The 19,313-nt window shown below is 48.0% G+C and overlaps 1 long non-coding RNA gene across 1 annotated transcript; it reads right to left on the bottom strand.

The window, feature by feature from the left end:
- Positions 1–6,849: 6,849 nt before the first annotated feature.
- LOC137319743 (uncharacterized) lies at positions 6,850–18,694 on the bottom strand. Its single transcript, XR_010962267.1, has 4 exons — positions 18,578–18,694; positions 17,190–17,271; positions 8,158–8,257; positions 6,850–6,967 (listed from the first exon to the last, which is right to left on the bottom strand). It is a non-coding gene; the product is annotated as an uncharacterized lncRNA (long non-coding RNA).
- Between the last annotated feature and the right edge of the window lie 619 nt (positions 18,695–19,313).

Here is a 19,313-nt window from a genome sequence, read left to right as displayed (position 1 = left end):
ATCTTTACTGTCCACCTGAGAGGGGCAGACGGGGCCCTCGGTTTAACGTCTCGTCCTGAAAGACGGCACCTCCGACAGTGCAGCACTCCCTCAGTACTGGCACCGGGGGAGTGTGGGCCTGGGTTATGGGGCTCGAGTCCTAGAGTATATCCATCTACCTCCGACAGTGCAGCACTCCCTCAGTACTGGCACCGGGGGAGTGTGGGCCTGGATTATGGGGCTCGAGTCCTAGAGTATATCCATCTACCTCCGACAGTGCAGCACTCCCTCAGTACTGGCACCGGGGAGTGTGGGCCTCGATTATGGGGCTCGAGTCCTAGAGTATATCCATCTCCCTCCGACAGTGCGGCACTCCCTCAGTACTGGCACCGGGGAGCGTGGGCCTGGATTATGGGGCTCGAGTGCTGGAGTATATCCACCCAGACCCTGAAAGGCATTCGCCAACCTGGTCGGGTACGCCCCACAACCTGCCGGCTTTCACTTCGTCGGCTTGCCAGTAACTTGCCAGTCCGAACCGACCAACTCTGCATCGGGTCCAGTTCCGCAAGGACTAAATCTGAATCCCATGAACGCTCGAAGGGGGGAAATATTTGCTGGGCGACGGGGAGAGAGCCGGGGGGAATGGGACTAACTGGGTTGCCCTTCGCGAGAGCCGGCACGGGGCTCGATGGGCCGAACGGCCTCCTTCCGCGCTGTAAGCCTTTCTGTGATTCTACTCCATGACTGCTGGCCCTCACCGAACACGTTGTAGAGAAGGAAGCAGAGGGCCAACTGGACCCCATTGAGAAGATCGACCAGCGACCGATCCATTACTCTATCTACGTCCAACGTAGGTCTAATCTCTGCACCGGTTTCGAGGATCTGCCCTACGAGCCCCTCCTCCAACTCCCAGGTCACAAAGACCCTCCCCCACCCCCCACCCCCCCCGGAGGGGGCTCGGCACCTGTGACGTCACAATGCAGCTCCCCCATTGGCCATTCCACCTCCTGCTGATGTCACGAGGCCCCGCCCCCCCCACCTCCGGACCTGACCCACCCCCTCTCCTGACCAACAAAGCTTGTGGGTTGACGTAATCAGAAGGGCTGAATGGCCTCCCACCACCGCCGTGCTGTACCGAGGAACATAGGAACAGGAGGAGGCCATTCAGCCCCTCGAGCCTGCTCCGCCATTTGATAAGATCATGGGCTGATCTGTGATCTAACTCCATATACCTGCCTTTGGCCCATATCCCTTAATACCCTTTGGTTGCCAAAAAGCTATCTATCTCAGATTTAAATTTAGCAATTGAGCTAGTATCAATTGCCGTTTGCGGAAGAGAGTTCCAAACTTCTACCACCCTTTGTGTGTAGAAATGTTTTCTAATCTCGCTCCTGAAAGGTCTGGCTCTAATTTTTAGACTGTGCCCCCTACTCCTAGAATCCCCAACCAGCGGAAATAGTTTCTCTCTATCCACCCTATCCGTTCCCCTTAATATCTTATAAACTTCGATCAGGTCACCCCTTAACCTTCGAAACTCCAGAGAATACAATTTGTGTAATCTCTCCTCGTAACTTAACCCTTGAAGTCCGGGTATCATTCCAGTAAACCTACGCTGCACTCCCTCCAAGGCCAGTATGTCCTTCCGAAGGTGCGGTGCCCAGAACTGCTCCCAGTACCCCAGGTGCGGTCTAACCAGGGTTTTGATAACCTGCTATGATACTCATGATATGAAGCCTTGGGCAGACCCCCATCTGGAGATGCTGTGTTCAATTCTGGGCGCCGCAGCTCAGGAAGGATAGATTGGCCTTTGAGCGATTGGGGGCAGCCCAGATCCACCAGAATGATACCGGGGATAAAAGGGTTAAATTACGAGGGCAGGTTGCACAGACCGGGCTTGTATTCCCCTCGAGTATCGAAGATTGAGGGGGGTGAATCGAATCGAGGGGTTTAAGATGATTAAAGGAGGGGAGATAGAGAGAAACTATTTCCTCTGGTGGGGGAGAGTCCAGAAGAAGGGGGCAGAAGCTTAGAATTCGAGCCAGGCCGTTCAGGGGTGATGTCAGGGAGCAATTCTCCGCACAAAGGGGGGGAGTGGAAATCTGGAACTCTCTCCCCGCAAAAGGCTGGGGGGGGGCCAAGAGAAAATTGGCCAAGATGGGTAGATGGAGATAAGATACAGATCAGCCATCGTCTCATGGAAATGGTGGAACATTTTGGCAGGAAGAACGAGGAGAGGCAATATAAACTAAATGGTACAATTCTAAAGGGGGTCCAGGAACAGAGAGACCTGGGGGTGTGTGTACACAAATCTTTGAAGGTGGCAGGACAGGTTGAGAAGGTTGTTAAAAAAGTATCTGGGATCCTGGGCTTTATTAATAGAGGCACAGAGTACAAAAGCAAGGGAGTGATGCTAAACCCTTTATAAAACACTGGGTTAGACCTCAGCTGGAGAATTGGGTCCAGTTCTGGGCCCCGCTCTTTAGGAAAGATGTGAGGGCCTTAGAGAGGGTGCAGAGGAGATTTACCAGAATGGTCCCAGGGATGAGGGACCTCAGTGATGTGGAGAGACTGGAGAATCTGGGGTCGTTCCCCTCAGAGCAGAGAAGGTTAAGGGGAGAGATTTAATCGAGGGGTTCAAAATCAGGAAGGGGTTTCGAGAGAGTAAATAAGGAGAGACTGTTTCCAGTGGGCAGGAGGGTCGGTGAGCAGAGGGCACGGATTTAAGGCGATCGGGGAAAGAGCCAGAGGGGGGAGATGAGGAGAATGTTTTTTTTTACGCAGCGAGTTGTTCTGATCTGGAATTCGCTGCCTGAAAGGGAGCAGATTCAATAATAACTTTCAAAAGGGGGAATCGGAGAAATAATCAAAGGGGAAAAATTTACAGGGATTTGGGGGAAGAGCAGGGGGGAGTGGGACTAATTGGATAGATCTTTCAAAGAGCGAGCACAGGCGGGATGGGCAGAATGGCCTCCTCCTATTCCTATGTTACAATGTCACCAATGGGGGGCATTCTGGACCACCTGGTCATATCTGTCGCCAGGGCCAATGGGAAGTCTAACTCAGAGATCCCACCCCCTCCTCCAACTTCATCGGGGAGCTTGAGTGACCCCGAAGCTGGCCAATGAAACAAGGGAGTCGGGTGAAATTAGCATAAAAGGGACAGAGTACCATCAAGGGGTGACGGGTGACGATTGTTTCGCGAGGTGGGCTGGGGGTGAAGAAAGGCCCCTCTGTCCCATTTGATCCCATTCCCACCCTCTGCACGCCCCCCACCACCCCCGCAAGATCCCAATCCCACCCGTCTCCGACGAGACCATACAATGAGTCCCAACGAAAGAAGGACCTCCCATTTCTCCCACACCTTCCACAACCTCAGGACGCCCCAAAGTGTCTCGCACCCAAATGAAGTCCTTTCTGAAGTGTGCTCACCGTTGCAATGCAGGGAACGAGGCAGCCGATTCGCGCACAGCAAGATCCCGCAGAAATGCTTCCGCGTGCAAAGGGCGGGGGGGACGTTCGGAACGCCTTTCTGCGGACGGCAGTCGATGCTCGCTCGCTCGCGAATGTTAAACCTGAGATCGATAGATTTCGGCGAACCGAGGGTATTAAGGGAGATGGGGCTAAGGCGGGTGTATGGAGTGAGGTCACGGGCCCACCGTGATCTGGTCGAATGGCGCAACAGGCTCGAGGGGCCACGGCCACTTGCTGCCTCCTGACAGGCGCCGCCTTCTCCCGCGAGAAAGCGGGACGTGCGTCCGGGTGATGTGCCGATCATGGTTGAATAGCTGCCAGTGCGCGTGGGGCCTGTGAGTTGTGGGTGGGCGGCTTGCAACGGTGGTAGAGGGTTGAGTGCTGATGGAAAGAGTTTATTGGTATGTGGGTGATGGAGGGGTGTTGTGCGAGGTGCAGTTGGTGGGAGACGCCACTTGACAGTTGACCTCACTCACCTTGACCGCTCATGTCAGAGCATTGAACTTCTTCCTGCACTGCATCCCTGTTCATGATGCTGTGCGCCTCGCCATTGACTCCATCCCCTACTGCCTCCCACTGCCCTTTGGGTGTGTGTCTGGAGGGCCTCTTGCTCCCTCCCTCCCTCCCCCGCAGATATAGGATGTCCCTCCTTCTGTCCACCTCATGAACCAAGGCCTCTGGGGCATCAGCAGAGAACCTCGGTGCACAGAGTCTCGGATCGGCAGATTGGTGAGGGTCTGTCGTGCAGATTGGAGGATGTGGGATTTAGTGGTGCACAACCTTAATTCAATGTTTTAACAGTATGTAAGAATAGGGATGGGACCTGACTCTGTGCTTTCCGTGTGCGATGTCTGATCTCCGTCCAGACTCCCTGCAGACAGCAGGCTGTTACATTCAGCAAATAACAGGTACCAGCTCCCTTTAAGAGATTCCCCAACAGAGAGCCTGCCTTTAAGAGAGTGGAGTCTCCCCCTGCTGGTGGAAAGTGCGAATTGCATTGAATCAATGCACAAGGCTCGGATTTCAACGCAGATTGACGGTGAGCACTGAGGCCAGACGAAGTTCTCGTCCTCCCTGGGCAGGGTCTTTGGGCGCAGGTTGATAGCGGACCGTGCTACCCGCGCCCAACAACAGGCCCTATCGAATAGGGAATTCAGGAGAAACTTCTTCACCCAGAGAGTGGTGAGAATGTGGAACTCGCTCCCACAAGGAGGAGTTGAGGTGAACAGTGGAGATGGATTTAAGGGGAAGCTGGAGAAACACATGAGGGAGAAAGGAACAGAAGGATAGGGTGAGAGGGTGAGATGAAGACGGGAGGGAGGCGGCTCGTGTGGAGCATTAATGTCAGCATGGACCTGTTGGGCCGAATGTCCTCTTTCTGTGAATTCTATATAATTCCATGCAATAACCCAACATGTTGGATTACGAGCTCACAGAGGAGATAGAACAACAGTAACAAAGGCAGAAACCATTCCCCATCATCAACATCCTTGGGAGGGTCACCATTGGCCAGAAACTCAACCAGACCAGACATATAAATGCTGCTGAGACCCTCACCCGTGCCCTCCGTCACCTCCAGACTCGACTGTCCCAGTGCTCTCCTGGCCGGCCTCCCATCGTCCACCCTCCCTAAACTCCAGCTCGTCCAAAACTCCTGCTGCCCCCCCGTATCCAAACTCACACCGAGTCCCGTTCACCCATCACCCCCTGTGCTCGCTGGACCGACACTGGTTCCCAGTCCGGGAACGGCTCGATTTTAAAATTCTCATCCTCCTGTTCAAATCCCTCCATGGCCCTCGGCCCCTCCCTATCTCTGTAACCTCCTCCAGCCCCTACAATCCTCATCCTCCTGTTCAAATCCCTCCACGGCCCTCGCCCCCCTCCCTATCTCTGTAACCTCCTCCAGCCCCTACAATCCTCATCCTCCTGTTCAAATCCCTCCATGGCCCTCGCCCCCCTCCCTATCTCTGTAACCTCCTCCAGCCCCGACAATTCTCATCCTCCTGTTCAAATCCCTCCATGGCCCTCGCCCCCTCCCTATCTCTGTAACCTCCTCCAGCCCCTACAATTCTCATCCTCCTGTTCAAATCCCTCCATGGCCCTCGCCCCCCTCCCTATCTCTGTAACCTCCTCCAGCCCCGACAATTCTCATCCTCCTGTTCAAATCCCTCCATGGCCCTCGCCCCCCTCCCTATCTCTGTAACCTCCTCCAGCCCCTACAATTCTCATCCTCCTCTTCAAATCCCTCCATGGCCCTCGCCCCCCTCCCTATCTCTGTAACCTCCTCCAGCCCCTACAATTCCCCATCCTCCTGTTCAAATCCCTCCATGGCCCTCGCCCCCCCTCCCTATCTCTGTAACCTCCTACGACCCTCCGAGATCTCTGCGCTCCTCCAATTCCGGCCTCTTGCGTATCCCCGATTCCCATCGCTCCACCATTGGCGGCCGTGCCTTCAGCTGCCTGGGCCCTGAGCTCTGGAATTCCCTCCCTGAACCTCTCCCCCTCTCTCTCCTCCTTTAAGACGCTCCTTAAAACCTCCCTCTTTGACCGAGCTTTTGGTCACCTGTCCCTAATATCTCCTCATGTGTCTCGGGGTCTGATTTTGTTCGATAATCGCTCCTGGGAAGCTCCTTGGGACGTTTCACTGTGTTAAAGGCAGTGGGAGATGACGTTGTTGTTGTGGCTTCAACAGCAGGTCAGAGGCTGGGTATTCTGCGGCGGGTGACTCACCTCCTGACTCCCCAAAGCCTTTCCACCATCTACAAGGCACAAGTCAGGAGTGTGATGGAATACTCTCCACTTGCCTGGATGAGTGCAGCTCCAACAACACTCGAGAAGCTCGACACCATCCAGGGCAAAGCAGCCCGCTTGATTGGCACCCCATCCACCACCCTAAACATTCACTCCCTTCACCACCGGCGCACCGTGGCTGCAGTGTGTACCATCCACAGGATGCACTGCAGCAACTCGCCAAGGCTTCTTCGACAGCACCTCCCAAACCCGCGACCTCTCCCATCTAGAAGGACAAGGGCAGCAGGCACATGGGGGACAACACCACCTGCACGTTCCCCTCCGAGTCACACACCATCCCGACTTGGAAATATATCGGCCGTTCCTTCATCGTCGCTGGGTCAAAATCCTGGATCTAACGGCACTGTGGGAGAACCTGCAGCGGTTCAAGAAGGCGGCTCACCGCCACCTTCTCAAGGGGCGATCAGGGACGGGCAATAAATGCCGGCCTCGCCAGCGACGCCCGCATCCCTTAAACGAATTCGCAGAACAGATATCCTGGCACCCCCCCCCCCGGCCCCATGAGGTCCCCTGCGGGTTCGAAGAGGGTGACAGATAACACGCAGAGGCTCGCAACCTTCTCTCACATTTTATTGAAAGAACGAGAGTCTATAAATATCGGATTGAATCTCCGTCGAGCTGAGCGTCGGCTCTGGGGGTTGGGCAGCGGAGGCCGGAGGTCGTGGGGGAGCTCGGCTGAAGGAGGCACTCATTTCATGGGCATGATCTGGAAAGTGGAGAGCAGATAATTAGTGAGTTTGCACTGACTATTGGAGACCTCCCTGGGCTGGACCATCCTCAGCCATGTTTCAGAGAAGATAAAAGGGAAGAGAAGACACAGGTCATTGTGTCCTGCATTCTCTACGCTCAGAGAAACACCAACATAGAAACATCGAAAATAGGAGCGGGAGAAGGCCATTCGGCCCCTCGGGGCCTGCTCCGCCATTCGAAATGATCATGGCCGATCGTCTAAGTCAGTCCCCTGTTCCCGCTTTTTCCCCGTATCCCTTGATCCCTTTCAGCATTAAGAAATCTATCGATCTCCTTCTTGACTTGGCCTCCACTGCCTTCTGTGGTAGAGAATTCCACAGGTTCACCACCCTCCGAGTGAAGACATTTCTCCTCATCTCGGTCCTAAATGTCCCACCGCCCCCCCTCCCCCCCGTATCCTGAGACTGTGACCCCCTTGAGGAGGGGACGGGACTGCGATGCATGGCACTGCCGAACAGCCCAGCGTCCGGGGCTCGAACGTGCAGAAGGTGATGGAGGGTGAACAGTGAAAGCTCAGAGTCCCCACTCGAGGGGCAATGGGTTCCAGAGTTGGGGGTGGCGAGGGGAGGGAGGGAGGGTGAAAGAAAGACCACCTCAGGATGTCCCTTGACAGCCAATGAAGTGTTTTCGAAGTGCGGTCACTGTTCGAATGTGGGAAACGCAGCAGCCAATTTGCCGCACAGCAAGATCCCACAAACAGCACTGTGATAACGACCAGATTGTCTGTTTTATGGTGATGTTTGATGAGGGATAGACATTGTCCCCGTGACTCCCCCTGCTCTTCTTCCAATAGTGGGCCGTGGGATCTTTTACACCCACCCGAGAGGGGCAGACGGGGCCCTCGGTTTAACGTCTCGTCCGAAAGACGGTCCCTCCGACAGTGCGGCGCTCCCTCGGTACTGGGACCGGGGAGTGTGGGCCTGGATTATGGGGCTCGAGTCCTAGAGTATATCCATCTCCCTCCGACAGTGCGGCACTCCCTCAGTACTGGGACCGGGGAGTGTGGGCCTGGATTATGGGGCTCGAGTCTCACTGTGCCAGGTCTGACAGCTGTGTAGACAGACAGACTGCCAGCGAGGGGTCATTTAGGTCTCAAAAGCCAGAACAAGCTCTGAATCTCCAGGTTCAGGAGACCCACTCACTCACATCACTCCCTCGACTGTCCACCATCATTTTCTTCAGCATTTTCTTCACTTCCTGCCCTGTGTAGTCACCTGCTCTTCTCCGAGCTTTCTCCATGCGTCTCCTGGGGTGCAACAAACAACAATGGTGGGTCGGGCTGGCAGATCACTCACCATCGAGGAAGAAACCGCGGAGAGCAACAGTGTCTCTCTCTCTCTCTCAATCCCATGTGTTGATTATAACAGTGTCTCTCTCTCTCTCTCTCAATCCCATGTGTTGATTATAACAGTGTCTCTCTCTCTCTCTCAATCCCATGTGTTGATTATAACAGTGTCTCTCTCTCTCTCTCAATCCCATGTGTTGATTATAACAGTGTCTCTCTCTCTCTCTCAATCCCATGTGTTGATTATAACAGTGTCTCTCTCTCTCTCTCAATCCCATGTGTTGATTATAACAGTGTCTCTCTCTCTCAATCCCATGTGTTGATTATAACAGTGTCTCTCTCTCTCTCTCAATCCCATGTGTTGATTATAACAGTGTCTCTCTCTCTCTCTCAATCCCATGTGTTGATTATAACAGTGTCTCTCTCTCTCTCTCTCAATCCCATGTGTTGATTATAACAGTGTCTCTCTCTCTCTCCCTCTCAATCCCATGTGTTGATTATAACAGTGTCTCCCTCTCTCTCTCTCTCAATCCCATGTGTTGATTATAACAGTGTCTCTCTCTCTCTCTCAATCCCATGTGTTGATTATAACAGTGTCTCCCTCTCTCTCTCTCTCAATCCCATGTGTTGATTATAACAGTGTCTCTCTCTCTCTCTCTCTCAATCCCATGTGTTGATTATAACAGTGTCTCTCTCTCTCTCTCAATCCCATGTGTTGATTATAACAGTGTCTCTCTCTCTCTCTCTCTCAATCCCATGTGTTGATTATAACAGTGTCTCTCTCTCTCTCTCAATCCCATGTGATGATTATAACAGTGTCTCTCTCTCTCTCTCCCTCAATCCCATGTGTTGATTATAACAGTGTCTCTCTCTCTCTCTCAATCCCATGTGTTGATTATAACAGTGTCTCTCTCTCTCTCTCAATCCAATGTGTTGATTATAACAGTGTCTCTCTCTCTCTCAATCCCATGTGTTGATTATAACAGTGTCTCTCTCTCTCTCTCAATCCCATGTGTTGATTATAACAGTGTCTCTCTCTCTCTCAATCCCATGTGTTGATTATAACAGTGTCTCTCTCTCTCTCTCAATCCCATGTGTTGATTATAACAGTGTCTCTCTCTCTCTCTCAATCCCATGTGTTGATTATAACAGTGTCTCTCTCTCTCTCAATCCCATGTGTTGATTATAACAGTGTCTCTCTCTCTCTCTCTCTCAATCCCATGTGTTGATTATAACAGTCTCTCTCTCTCTCTCTCTCTCTCTCAATCCCATGTGTTGATTATAACAGTGTCTCTCTCTCTCTCTCTCTCAATCCCATGTGTTGATTATAACAGTGTATCTCTCTCTCTCTCAATCCCATGTGTTGATTATAACAGTGTCTCTCTCTCTCTCTCAATCCCATGTGTTGATTATAACAGTGTCTCTCTCTCTCTCCCTCAATCCCATGTGTTGATTATAACAGTGTCTCTCTCTCTCTCTCAATCCCATGTGTTGATTATAACAGTGTCTCTCTCTCTCTCTCTCAATCCCATGTGTTGATTATAACAGTGTCTCTCTCTCTCTCAATCACATGTGTTGATTATAACAGTGTGTCTCTCTCTCTCTCTCAATCCCATGTGTTGATTATAACAGTGTCTCTCTCTCTCTCAATCCCATGTGTTGATTATAACAGTGTCTCTCTCTCTCTCAATCCCATGTGTTGATTATAACAGTGTCTCTCTCTCTCTCTCTCTCTCAATCCCATGTGTTGATTATAACAGTGTCTCTCTCTCTCTCTCTCAATCCCATGTGTTGATTATAACAGTGTCTCTCTCTCTCTCTCAATCCCATGTGTTGATTATAACAGTGTCTCTCTCTCTCTCTCAATCCCATGTGTTGATTATAACAGTGTCTCTCTCTCTCTCTCAATCCCATGTGTTGATTATAACAGTGTCTCTCTCTCTCTCTCTCTCTCTCAATCCCATGTGTTGATTATAACAGTGTCTCTCTCTCTCTCCCTCTCAATCCCATGTGTTGATTATAACAGTGTCTCTCTCTCTCTCCCTCTCAATCCCATGTGTTGATTATAACAGTGTCTCTCTCTCTCTCTCTCAATCCCATGTGTTGATTATAACAGTGTCTCTCTCTCTCTCTCTCTCTCAATCCCATGTGTTGATTATAACAGTGTCTCTCTCTCTCTCTCAATCCCATGTGTTGATTATAACAGTGTCTCTCTCTCTCTCTCTCAATCCCATGTGTTGATTATAACAGTGTCTCTCTCTCTCTCTCAATCCCATGTGTTGATTATAACAGTGTCTCTCTCTCTCTCTCAATCCCATGTGTTGATTATAACAGTGTCTCTCTCTCTCTCTCAATCCCATGTGTTGATTATAACAGTGTCTCTCTCTCTCTCTCTCTCTCAATCCCATGTGTTGATTATAACAGTGTCTCTCTCTCTCTCCCTCTCAATCCCATGTGTTGATTATAACAGTGTCTCTCTCTCTCTCCCTCTCAATCCCATGTGTTGATTATAACAGTGTCTCTCTCTCTCTCTCTCAATCCCATGTGTTGATTATAACAGTGTCTCTCTCTCTCTCTCTCTCAATCCCATGTGTTGATTATAACAGTGTCTCTCTCTCTCTCTCTCTCAATCCCATGTGTTGATTATAACAGTGTCTCTCTCTCTCTCTCTCAATCCCATGTGTTGATTATAACAGTGTCTCTCTCTCCCTCTCAATCCCATGTGTTGATTATAACAGTGTCTCTCTCTCTCTCTCAATCCCATGTGTTGATTATAACAGTGTCTCTCTCTCTCTCAATCCCATGTGTTGATTATAACAGTGTCTCTCTCTCTCTCTCAATCCCATGTGTTGATTATAACAGTGTCTCTCTCTCTCTCTCTCAATCCCATGTGTTGATTATAACAGTGTCTCTCTCTCTCTCTCTCTCAATCCCATGTGTTGATTATAACAGTGTCTCTCTCTCTCTCTCTCAATCCCATGTGTTGATTATAACAGTGTCTCTCTCTCTCTCTCAATCCCATGTGTTGATTATAACAGTGTCTCTCTCTCTCTCTCTCAATCCCATGTGTTGATTATAACAGTGTCTCTCTCTCTCTCTCTCTCAATCCCATGTGTTGATTATAACAGTGTCTATCTCTCTCTCTCTCTCAATCCCATGTGTTGATTATAACAGTGTCTCTCTCTCTCTCTCTCTCAATCCCATGTGTTGATTATAAAAGTGTCTCTCTCTCTCTCTCTCTCAATCCCATGTGTTGATTATAACAGTGTCTCTCTCTCTCTCTCAATCCCATGTGTTGATTATAACAGTGTCTCTCTCTCTCTCTCAATCCCATGTGTTGATTATAACAGTGTCTCTCTCTCTCAATCCCATGTGTTGGTTATAACAGTGTCTCTCTCTCTCTCTCAATCCCATGTGTTGATTCTAACAGTGTCTCTCTCTCTCTCAATCCCATGTGTTGATTATAACAGTGTCTCTCTCTCTCTCTCTCTCAATCCCATGTGTTGATTATAACAGTGTCTCTCTCTCTCTCTCTCAATCCCATGTGTTGATTATAACAGTGTCTCTCTCTCTCTCTCAATCCCATGTGTTGATTATAACAGTGTCTCTCTCTCTCTCAATCCCATGTGTTGATTATAACAGTGTCTCTCTCTCTCTCTCTCTCAATCCCATGTGTTGATTATAACAGTGTCTCTCTCTCTCAATCCCATGTGTTGATTATAACAGTGTCTCTCTCTCTCAATCCCATGTGTTGATTATAACAGTGTCTCTCTCTCTCTCTCTCAATCCCATGTGTTGATTATAACAGTGTCTCTCTCTCTCTCTCAATCCCATGTGTTGATTATGACAGTGTCTCTCTCTCTCTCTCTCTCTCTCAATCCCATGTGTTGATTATAACAGTGTCTCTCTCTCTCTCCCTCTCAATCCCATGTGTTGATTATAACAGTGTCTCTCTCTCCCTCTCAATCCCATGTGTTGATTATAACAGTGTCTCTCTCTCTCTCTCAATCCCATGTGTTGATTATAACAGTGTCTCTCTCTCTCTCTCAATCCCATGTGTTGATTATAACAGTGTCTCTCTCTCTCAATCCCATGTGTTGATTATAACAGTGTCTCTCTCTCTCTCTCAATCCCATGTGTTGATTATAACAGTGTCTCTCTCTCTCTCTCAATCCCATGAGTTGATTATAACAGTGTCTCTCTCTCTCTCTCAATCCCATGTGTTGATTATAACAGTGTCTCTCTATCTCTCTCTCTCAATCCCATGTGTTGATTATAACAGTGTCTCTCTCTCTCTCTCTCTCAATCCCATGTGTTGATTATAACAGTGTCTCTCTCTCTCTCTCTCTCAATCCCATGTGTTGATTATAACAGTGTCTCTCTCTCTCTCAATCCCATGTGTTGATTATAACAGTGTGTCTCTCTCTCTCTCTCTCAATCCCATGTGTTGATTATAACAGTGTGTCTCTCTCTCTCTCTCTCAATCCCATGTGTTGATTATAACAGTGTCTCTCTCTCTCTCAATCCCATGTGTTGATTATAACAGTGTCTCTCTCTCTCTCTCTCAATCCCATGTGTTGATTATAACAGTGTCTCTCTCTCTCTCTCTCAATCCCATGTGTTGATTATAACAGTGTCTCTCTCTCTCTCTCAATCCCATGTGTTGATTATAACAGTGTCTCTCTCTCTCTCAATCCCATGTGTTGATTATAACAGTGTCTCTCTCTCTCTCTCTCTCAATCCCATGTGTTGATTATAACAGTGTCTCTCTCTCTCAATCCCATGTGTTGATTATAACAGTGTCTCTCTCTCTCAATCCCATGTGTTGATTATAACAGTGTCTCTCTCTCTCTCTCTCAATCCCATGTGTTGATTATAACAGTGTCTCTCTCTCTCTCTCAATCCCATGTGTTGATTATGACAGTGTCTCTCTCTCTCTCTCTCTCTCTCAATCCCATGTGTTGATTATAACAGTGTCTCTCTCTCTCTCCCTCTCAATCCCATGTGTTGATTATAACAGTGTCTCTCTCTCCCTCTCAATCCCATGTGTTGATTATAACAGTGTCTCTCTCTCTCTCTCAATCCCATGTGTTGATTATAACAGTGTCTCTCTCTCTCTCTCAATCCAATGTGTTGATTATAACAGTGTCTCTCTCTCTCAATCCCATGTGTTGATTATAACAGTGTCTCTCTCTCTCTCTCTCAATCCCATGTGTTGATTATAACAGTGTCTCTCTCTCTCTCTCAATCCCATGTGTTGATTATAACAGTGTCTCTCTCTCTCTCTCTCAATCCCATGTGTTGATTATAACAGTGTCTCTCTATCTCTCTCTCTCAATCCCATGTGTTGATTATAACAGTGTCTCTCTCTCTCTCTCTCTCAATCCCATGTGTTGATTATAACAGTGTCTCTCTCTCTCTCTCTCAATCCCATGTGTTGATTATAACAGTGTCTCTCTCTCTCTCTCTCTCAATCCCATGTGTTGATTATAACAGTGTGTCTCTCTCTCTCTCTCTCTCTCAATCCCATGTGTTGATTATAACAGTGTCTCTCTCTCTCTCTCTCAATCCCATGTGTTGATTATAACAGTGTCTCTCTCTCTCTCTCTCAATCCCATGTGTTGATTATAACAGTGTCTCTCTCTCTCTCAATCCCATGTGTTGATTATAACAGTGTCTCTCTCTCTCTCTCAATCCCATGTGTTGATTATAACAGTGTCTCTCTCTCTCTCTCTCTCAATCCCATGTGTTGATTATAACAGTGTCTCTCTCTCTCTCAATCCCATGTGTTGATTATAACAGTGTCTCTCTCTCTCTCTCTCTCTCTCAATCCCATGTGTTGATTATAACAGTGTCTCTCTCTCTCTCTCTCAATCCCATGTGTTGATTATAACAGTGTCTCTCTCTCTCTCCCTCTCAATCCCATGTGTTGATTATAACAGTGTCTCTCTCTCTCTCTCTCTCAATCCCATGTGTTGATTATAACAGTGTCTCTCTCTCTCTCTCTCAATCCCATGTGTTGATTATAACAGTGTCTCTCTCTCTCTCTCTCTCAATCCCATGTGTTGATTATAACAGTGTCTCTCTCTCTCTCAATCCCATGTGTTGATTATAACAGTGTCTCTCTCTCTCTCTCTCTCAATCCCATGTGTTGATTATAACAGTGTCTCTCTCTCTCTCCCTCTCAATCCCATGTGTTGATTATAACAGTGTCTCTCTCTCTCTCTCTCAATCCCATGTGTTGATTATAACAGTGTCTCTCTCTCTCTCTCAATCCCATGTGTTGATTATAACAGTGTCTCTCTCTCTCAATCCCATGTGTTGATTATAACAGTGTCTCTCTCTCTCTCTCTCTCAATCCCATGTGTTGATTATAACAGTGTCTCTCTCTCTCTCTCTCAATCCCATGTGTTGATAAAAACAGTGTCCCTCTCTCTCTCTCAATCCCATGTGTTGATTATAACAGTGTCTCTCTCTCTCTCAATCCCATGTGTTGATTATAACAGTCTCTCTCTCTCTCTCTCTCTCTCTCAATCCCATGTGTTGATTATAACAGTGTCTCTCTCTCTCAATCCCATGTGTTGATTATAACAGTCTCTCTCTCTCTCTCTCAATCCCATGTGTTGATTATAACAGTGTCTCTCTCTCTCTCTCAATCCCATGTGTTGATTATAACAGTGTCTCTCTCTCTCTCTCTCTCAATCCCATGTGTTGATTATAACAGTGTCTCTCTCTCTCTCTCAATCCCATGTGTTGATTATAACAGTGTCTCTCTCTCTCTCTCTCTCAATCCCATGTGTTGATTATAACAGTGTCTCTCTCTCTCTCTCTCAATCCCATGTGTTGATTATAACAGTGTCTCTCTCTCTCTCAATCCCATGTGTTGATTATAACAGTGTCTCTCTCTCTCTCTCTCTCAATCCCATGTGTTGATTATAACAGTGTCTCTCTCTCTCTCTCTCAATCCCATGTGTTGATTATAACAGTGTCTCTCTCTCTCTCTCAATCCCATGTGTTGATTATAACAGTGTCTCTCTCTCTCTCTCTCTCAATCCCATGTGTTGATTATAACAGTGTCTCTCTCTCTCTCTCTCAATCCCATGTGTTGATTATAACAGTGTCTCTCTCTCTCTCAATCCCATGTGTTGATTATAACAGTGTCTCTCTCTCTCTCTCTCAATCCCATGTGTTGATTATAACAGTGTCTCTCTCTCTCTCTCAATCCCATGTGTTGATTATAACAGTGTCTCTCTCTCTCTCTCTCAATCCCATGTGTTGATTATAACAGTGTCTCTCTCTCTCTCTCTCTCTCAATCCCATGTGTTGATTATAACAGTGTCTCTCTCTCTCTCTCAATCCCATGTGTTGATTATAACAGTGTCTCTCTCTCTCTCTCAATCCCATGTGTTGATTATAACAGTGTCTCTCTCTCTCTCTCTCTCTCAATCCCATGTGTTGATTATAACAGTGTCTCTCTCTCTCTCTCTCAATCCCATGTGTTGATTATAACAGTGTCTCTCTCTCTCAATCCCATGTGTTGATTATAACAGTGTCTCTCTCTCTCTCTCTCAATCCCATGTGTTGATTATAACAGTGTCTCTCTCTCTCTCAATCCCATGTGTTGATTATAACAGTGTCTCTCTCTCTCAATCCCATGTGTTGATTATAACAGTGTCTCTCTCTCTCTCTCAATCCCATGTGTTGATTATAACAGTGTCTCTCTCTCTCTCAATCCCATGTGTTGATTATAACAGTGTCTCTCTCTCTCTCAATCCCATGTGTTGATTATAACAGTGTCTCTCTCTCTCTCTCTCAATCCCATGTGTTGATTATAATAGTGTCTCTCTCTCTCTCTCTCTCTCAATCCCATGTGTTGATTATAACAGTGTCTCTCTCTCTCTCTCTCAATCCCATGTGTTGATTATAACAGTCTCTCTCTCTCTCTCTCTCTCTCTCTCAATCCCATGTGTTGATTATAACAGTGTCTCTCTCTCTCTCAATCCCATGTGTTGATTATAACAGTGTCTCTCTCTCTCTCTCAATCCCATGTGTTGATTATAACAGTGTCTCTCTCTCTCTCTCAATCCAATGTGTTGATTATAACAGTGTCTCTCTCTCTCTCAATCCCATGTGTTGATTATAACAGTGTCTCTCTCTCTCTCTCAATCCCATGTGTTGATTATAACAGTGTCTCTCTCTCTCTCAATCCCATGTGTTGATTATAACAGTGTCTCTCTCTCTCTCAATCCCATGTGTTGATTATAACAGTGTCTCTCTCTCTCAATCCCATGTGTTGATTATAACAGTGTCTCTCTCTCTCTCAATCCCATGTGTTGATTATAACAGAGTCTCTCTCTCTCTCTCTCAATCCCATGTGTTGATTATAACAGTGTCTCTCTCTCTCTCAATCCCATGTGTTGATTATAACAGTGTCTCTCTCTCTCTCTCTCTCTCAATCCCATGTGTTGATTATAACAGTGTCTCTCTCTCTCAATCCCATGTGTTGATTATAACAGTGTCTCTCTCTCTCTCTCAATCCCATGTGTTGATTATAACAGTGTCTCTCTCTCTCTCTCTCTCTCTCAATCCCATGTGTTGATTATAACAGTGTCTCTCTCTCTCTCTCAATCCCATGTGTTGATTATAACAGTGTCTCTCTCTCTCTCTCTCTCTCTCAATCCCATGTGTTGATTATAACAGTGTCTCTCTCTCTCTCTCTCAATCCCATGTGTTGATTATAACAGTGTCTCTCTCTCTCTCTCAATCCCATGTGTTGATTATAACAGTGTCTCTCTCTCTCTCTCAATCCCATGTGTTGATTATAGCAGTGTCTCTCTCTCTCTCTCAGTTCAATGTGTCCATCTGTCGTTCTGCTGTTACTATTTTGACCTACCTGACGATGTAGGCGATGATTAAGATGATGAGCACAGCTAACACTGCTCCCATTAGCCCGTACATCCCTCGCTCTCTGGTACCTGTAGAATATATCACCCATGAAAGTCGATGACCAGTTTGTGTGCAGATTAACCAGCAGAAATTATAGGCACCAATTGGAGAACAAGAATGAAGCCATCACAGAGAGCTGGACAAAATGGAGGTCAGGGTCGGAGGTGAGGGAGTGGTGGTAGTGTGGGAGGGGAAAATGTAGGAGTCGAGGTGAAATTTCAGAGTTGGGAGTCAATTGGTTAAAAATTGAAGAGCGATGAAGGATTGTCCCATGGCAGAGCCACAGGACAGGTTGAGAAGGCTGTTAAAAAAGCATCTGGGACCCTGGGCTTTATTAATAGAGGCACAGAGTCCAAAAGCAAGGAAGTGATGCTAAACCCTTTATAAAACACTGGGTTAGACCTCAGCTGGAGTATTGGGTCCAGTTCTGGGCCCCGCTCTTTAGGAAAGATGTGAAGGCCTGAGAGAGGGTGCAGAGGAGATTTACCAGAATGGTCCCAGGGATGAGGGACCTCAGTGATGTGGAGAGACTGGAGAATCTGGGGTCGTTCCCCTCAGAGCAGAGAAGGTTAAGGGGGAGATTTAATCGAGGGGTTCAAAATCATGAAGGGGTTTTGAGAGAGTAAATAAGGAGAGACTGTTTCCAGTGGGCAGGAGGGTCGGTGAGCAGAGGACACGGATTTAAGGCGATCGGGGAAAGAGCCAGAGGGGGGGAGATGAGGAGAATGTTTTTTTACGCAGCGAGTTGTTCTGATCTGGAATTCACTGCCTGAAAGGGAGCAGATTCAATAATAACTTTCAAAAGGGGAATCGGAGAAATAATCAAAGGGGAAAAATTTACAGGGATACGGGGAAAGAGCAAGGGGGAGTGGGACTGATTGGACAGATCTTTCAAAGAGCTGGCACAGGCCACGATGGGCAGAACAGCCTCCTTCTGTGCTGTATGATTCAGTGAAGATCTCGTGCTGAAAGGGTTAACTTACGAGGACAGGTTGCACAGACCGGGCTTGTATTCCCCTCGAGTATCGAAGATTGAGGGGGGGAATCTAATCGAGGGGTTTAAGGTGATTAAAGGAGGGGAGATAGAGAGAAACTATTTCCTCTGGTGCGGGGGAGAGTCCAGAACAAGGGGGCAGAACCTTAAAATTAGAGCCAGGCCGTTCAGGGGGTGACGTCGGGGAGCAATTCTCCGCACAAAGTGGGAGTGGGAATCTGGAACTCTCTCCCCCCCCCAAAAAGCAGTGGACTCTGGGGGTCAATGGGAGCTTTCAAAACTGAGGGGGTCGCAGGGGCCAAGCGAAAAGCCAGACCGGCGGAGAAATTGAACAAGCTTACGGTTCGGAGTTTTCTTGAAGCAGATCGTGCCGTTGAAACAGCATCCGTTTTCCTCGCACAGGGTCTTGTTGATGTTGCCCTCAACGTCAGTGCAGACGGGAGAGGTTTTAGCATCGCCACACACTGGAAGGCACAGGAAGATCCCATCAATGAGAATTCGTCGCCTCCCCCCTCAGTGTCACCTGAGCCAGGCTCATAATCTGATAAGCCGTCTCCATCATCATACGCACCAGCATTAGGTAATCGCACACTCATCACTGGTGGTGTTATTGCTCGGGATTGGGACACTTAACAACAATCAAACACTCCCAGGGTCAGGTACTGGGTTAGATACAGAGTAAAGCTCCCTCTACACTGTCCCATCAAACACTCCCAGGGTCAGGTACAGGGTTAGATACAGAGTAAAGCTCCCTCTACACTGTCCCATCAAACACTCCCAGGGTCAGGTACAGGGTTAGATACAGAGTAAAGCTCCCTCTACACTGTCCCATCAAACACTCCCAGGGCAGGTACAGGGTTAGATACAGAGTAAAGCTCCCTCTACACTGTCCCATCAAACACTCCCAGGGACAGGTACAGGGTTAGATACAGAGTAAAGCTCCCTCTACACTGTCCCATCAAACACTCCCAGGGCAGGTACAGGGTTAGATACAGAGTAAAGCTCCCTCTGCACTGTCCCATCAAACACTCCCAGGGACAGGTACAGGGTTAGATACAGAGTAAAGCTCCCTCTACA

Source organism: Heptranchias perlo, unplaced genomic scaffold, assembly GCF_035084215.1.
Source record: "Heptranchias perlo isolate sHepPer1 unplaced genomic scaffold, sHepPer1.hap1 HAP1_SCAFFOLD_885, whole genome shotgun sequence".
Lineage (NCBI taxonomy): Eukaryota > Metazoa > Chordata > Chondrichthyes > Hexanchiformes > Hexanchidae > Heptranchias > Heptranchias perlo.
Note: the sequence above shows the minus strand (reverse complement) of the source record. Positions and strands in the feature narration are given on the sequence as shown.